This window comes from Schistocerca americana, unplaced genomic scaffold (genome assembly GCF_021461395.2).
Source record: "Schistocerca americana isolate TAMUIC-IGC-003095 unplaced genomic scaffold, iqSchAmer2.1 HiC_scaffold_924, whole genome shotgun sequence".
Taxonomy (NCBI): Eukaryota; Metazoa; Arthropoda; class Insecta; order Orthoptera; family Acrididae; genus Schistocerca; species Schistocerca americana.
Window position 1 is genome coordinate 25,001 of NW_025726702.1, and position 5,000 is coordinate 30,000.

The window sequence follows — 5,000 nt, forward strand, 5'->3', positions numbered from 1 at the left end:
ACCCGTATTGTGCCTTAACCTAACCCGTATTGTGCCTTAACCTAACCCGTATTGTGCCTTAACCTAACCCGTATTGTGCCTTAACCTAACCCGTATTGTGCCTTAACCTAACCCGTATTGTGCCTTAACCTAACCCGTATTGTGCCTTAACCTAACCCGTATTGTGCCTTAACCTAACCCGTATTGTGCCTTAACCTAACCCGTATTGTGCCTTAACCTAACCCACGTTGTGCCTTAACCTAACCCACGTTGTGCCTTAACCTAACCCACGTTGTGCCTTAACCTAACCCACGTTGTGCCTTAACCTAACCCACGTTGTGCCTTAACCTAACCCACGTTGTGCCTTAACCTAACCCACGTTGTGCCTTAACCTAACCCACGTTGTGCCTTAACCTAACCCATATTGTGCCTTAACCTAACCCATATTGTGCCTTAACCTAACCCATATTGTGCCTTAACCTAACCCATATTGTGCCTTAACCTAACCCATATTGTGCCTTAACCTAACCCATATTGTGCCTTAACCTAACCCATATTGTGCCTTAACCTAACCCATATTGTGCCTTAACCTAACCCATATTGTGCCTTAACCTAACCCATATTGTGCCTTAACCTAACCCATATTGTGCCTTAACCTAACCCATATTGTGCCTTAACCTAACCCATATTGTGCCTTAACCTAACCCATATTGTGCCTTAACCTAACCCGTATTGTGCCTTAACCTAACCCGTATTGTGCCTTAACCTAACCCGTATTGTGCCTTAACCTAACCCGTATTGTACCTTAACCTAACCCGTATTGTGCCTTAACCTAACCCGTATTGTGCCTTAACCTAACCCGTATTGTGCCTTAACCTAACCCGTATTGTGCCTTAACCTAACCCGTATTGTGCCTTAACCTAACCCGTATTGTGCCTTAACCTAACCCGTATTGTGCCTTAACCTAACCCGTATTGTGCCTTAACCTAACCCGTATTGTGCCTTAACCTAACCCGTATTGTGCCTTAACCTAACCCGTATTGTGCCTTAACCTAACCCGTATTGTGCCTTAACCTAACCCGTATTGTGCCTTAACCTAACCCGTATTGTGCCTTAACCTAACCCGTATTGTGCCTTAACCTAACCCACGTTGTGCCTTAACCTAACCCACGTTGTGCCTTAACCTAACCCACGTTGTGCCTTAACCTAACCCACGTTGTGCCTTAACCTAACCCACGTTGTGCCTTAACCTAACCCACGTTGTGCCTTAACCTAACCCACGTTGTGCCTTAACCTAACCCACGTTGTGCCTTAACCTAACCCACGTTGTGCCTTAACCTAACCCACGTTGTGCCTTAACCTAACCCACATTGTGCCTTAACCTAACCCATATTGTGCCTTAACCTAACCCATATTGTGCCTTAACCTAACCCATATTGTGCCTTAACCTAACCCATATTGTGCCTTAACCTAACCCATATTGTGCCTTAACCTAACCCATATTGTGCCTTAACCTAACCCATATTGTGCCTTAACCTAACCCATATTGTGCCTTAACCTAACCCATATTGTGCCTTAACCTAACCCATATTGTGCCTTAACCTAACCCATATTGTGCCTTAACCTAACCCATATTGTGCCTTAACCTAACCCATATTGTGCCTTAACCTAACCCATATTGTGCCTTAACCTAACCCATATTGTGCCTTAACCTAACCCATATTGTGCCTTAACCTAACCCATATTGTGCCTTAACCTAACCCATATTGTGCCTTAACCTAACCCATATTGTGCCTTAACCTAACCCATATTGTGCCTTAACCTAACCCATATTGTGCCTTAACCTAACCCATATTGTGCCTTAACCTAACCCATATTGTGCCTTAACCTAACCCATATTGTGCCTTAACCTAACCCATATTGTGCCTTAACCTAACCCATATTGTGCCTTAACCTAACCCATATTGTGCCTTAACCTAACCTATATTGCGCCTTAACCTAACCCATGTTGCGCCTTAACCTAACCTATGTTGCGCCTTAACCTAACCTACGTTGCGCCTTAACCTAACCTACGTTGCGCCTTAACCTAACCTATATTGCGCCTTAACCTAACCTATATTGCGCCTTAACCTAACCTATATTGCGCCTTAACCTAACCTATATTGCGCCTTAACCTAACCTATATTGCGCCTTAACCTAACCTATATTGCGCCTTAACCTAACCTACGTTGCGCCTTAACCTAACCCACGTTGCGCCTTAACCTAACCCACGTTGCGCCTTAACCCAACCCACGTTGCGCCTTAACCCAACCCACGTTGCGCCTTAACCCAACCCACGTTGCGCCTTAACCCAACCCACGTTGGGCCTTAACCCAACACACGTTGGGCCTTAACCCAACACACGTTGGGCCTTAACCCAACACACGTTGGGCCTTAACCCAACACACGTTGGGCCTTAACCCAACACACGTTGGGCCTTAACCCAACACACGTTGGGCCTTAACCCAACACACGTTGGGCCTTAACCCAACACACGTTGGGCCTTAACCCAACACACGTTGGGCCTTAACCCAACACACGTTGGGCCTTAACCCAACACACGTTGGGCCTTAACCCAACACACGTTGGGCCTTAACCCGCTCTGTAATTGTCATACGACGCGTTAAATTAGTGTAGTGTTGCCTAACTGCAACCCCCGCAATATAGTTTGCTACTCGCACTGCCTGGTCCCCAGTGTATCGCTTCATGTTAAACACCTTGCAGCGATACACTGTAATGTGGATGGCAGCAGGACGTACATGCTCAATGCCCTTCGCAGTTGTTCATTGGCATTCGCATGGCGAAGCACTTAGCCTACGCTGTGGTACGGCCTGTGTCAACTGTCCGCTGATGTTGTACGTCCAAATCACACACTGTACTGCACATTGGTCCTCATGTACTGAATGATACATCGTGGTACATGTGACCGTACAACGACTGCGCCAACAACGGCGAACCATGCGGTCCAACTGTTGTGCACTCAGCTATGTGTCGTCTCCCTATAAGAGCCGGACTGCAGTGTGGTATGCCCTGGATGGCGATCAGCATGAGCCGTCTGTTGATGTAGTGGCGCGTGTTGTCAGACGTAGTCGTCTCTTCTCACACACCGTGACAGCATGGTGCACTGCGTTCCACATCTGCGACATGCGACAGAGGCCGGTTGACAGTCGTTCGCGCAATGGACATCGCATACGTACGGGGGCCACCTTCCACGTGTTCGCGAAGCGTGCACATGTTGTTGCGTGTATGTGGGCAGACATAGTGTGTCGTGACACCTGACACAGGCATGCAACAATCGTTGAATTTGCAAATGGCGATGGACGTCTACGTTTGCTGGTGACGTTACGCAAATGAACAACTGGTAAACCGTTGTGGTGCGGTTGTTCTCGCTAGAGGTGAATCAGTGATGGCGACGATCGGTTGAGCTACCAACCGGTTGTTTCAGCGATACCCACCATGCCCACGAACGTGAATGGCATGTGGGTGTGAAGCGATACGCGGCGGTGGCTGGGTGGGACCGTCCCCGGCCGGTGAGGGGGGGCCTCCCGGCGTGCTGGCCGCGCGGTGCGTGGGCGCACGCGCTACAGCCGGCTGGTGGGGGCGGCCAGTGGCAGGCGCGCCGGCCGACGGAGGCGGCAGGCGGCGCAGCTGCGCGCCGGCGCACCCTGCACGCGGCGCCGTGCGGCCAAAGTAGGTCCTCGCGGGCCCGGTGCGAAGCGCGGTGGACATCTGCAGTGTGCTGGTCCGATTGAGGACTGTGTGCGCTGAGGATGCGCCGCCGCCCGGCGCTCGGCGCCGCGACGCCGTCTGCTGCTCGGTCGCCTCTGCGGTTCTCGCAGGTGGTTTGTATCGCAGCTGTGCGGACGTGTTGGCGCGTGCGCTGTGCTGGGAGAGTTCGCTTCGGCACCCAAGTGGGGCTTTTGTCCTTCTGTGGCGCTGGCGTTGGAGCTGCCGGCCACCGTAGGTGGCGCGTGTTGTCTCCCGCCGGCAATGCCACGACAGCACGCTCCCGGGCCTCTGTCGGCAGCGGCAAGCTCAGTTGGGAGCACGGGTGGTCGCACCTAAAGCGTCTACTCGCCAAACTCCGGGCGATTGCGCCTCTCTCGAACCCGACCAAGTACTTAGGACGGCGCTGCGCGCCGCCGGGACCTGAGAGGGTTTCGAGGTGTATCGTGCAGGGGAGCTCAGCCTCCTCCTGTTTGCAGAATAATTGAGCGGACGCTTGCGTGTTCGCGCGGGCCCCCGGGACACACTCCCGGGCGGCCGGCTGCTCAGCTCTAGTTGACGCAGCTCCCTGGTTGATCCTGCCAGTAGTCATATGCTTGTCTCAAAGATTAAGCCATGCATGTCTCAGTACAAGCCGCATTAAGGTGAAACCGCGAATGGCTCATTAAATCAGTTATGGTTCCTTAGATCGTACCCACGTTACTTGGATAACTGTGGTAATTCTAGAGCTAATACATGCAAACAGAGTCCCGACCAGAGATGGAAGGGACGCTTTTATTAGATCAAAACCAATCGGTCGGCTCGTCCGGTCCGTTTGCCTTGGTGACTCTGAATAACTTTGGGCTGATCGCACGGTCCTCGTACCGGCGACGCATCTTTCAAATGTCTGCCTTATCAACTGTCGATGGTAGGTTCTGCGCCTACCATGGTTGTAACGGGTAACGGGGAATCAGGGTTCGATTCCGGAGAGGGAGCCTGAGAAACGGCTACCACATCCAAGGAAGGCAGCAGGCGCGCAAATTACCCACTCCCGGCACGGGGAGGTAGTGACGAAAAATAACGATACGGGACTCATCCGAGGCCCCGTAATCGGAATGAGTACACTTTAAATCCTTTAACGAGTATCTATTGGAGGGCAAGTCTGGTGCCAGCAGCCGCGGTAATTCCAGCTCCAATAGCGTATATTAAAGTTGTTGCGGTTAAAAAGCTCGTAGTTGGATTTGTGTCCCACGCTGTTGGTTCACCGCCCGTCGGTG

The 5,000-nt window shown here is 51.6% G+C and overlaps 1 non-coding gene across 1 annotated transcript in view; it reads left to right on the forward strand.

The window, feature by feature from the left end:
- The first annotated feature begins 4,309 nt into the window (after window positions 1-4,309).
- The window catches only part of LOC124592471, a 1,910-nt gene continuing 1,219 nt past the window's right edge, over window positions 4,310-5,000 (forward strand). The window contains exon 1 of the ribosomal RNA XR_006977444.1: window positions 4,310-5,000. This exon is cut by the window's right edge and continues 1,219 nt beyond it. This is a non-coding gene — a ribosomal RNA (small subunit ribosomal RNA).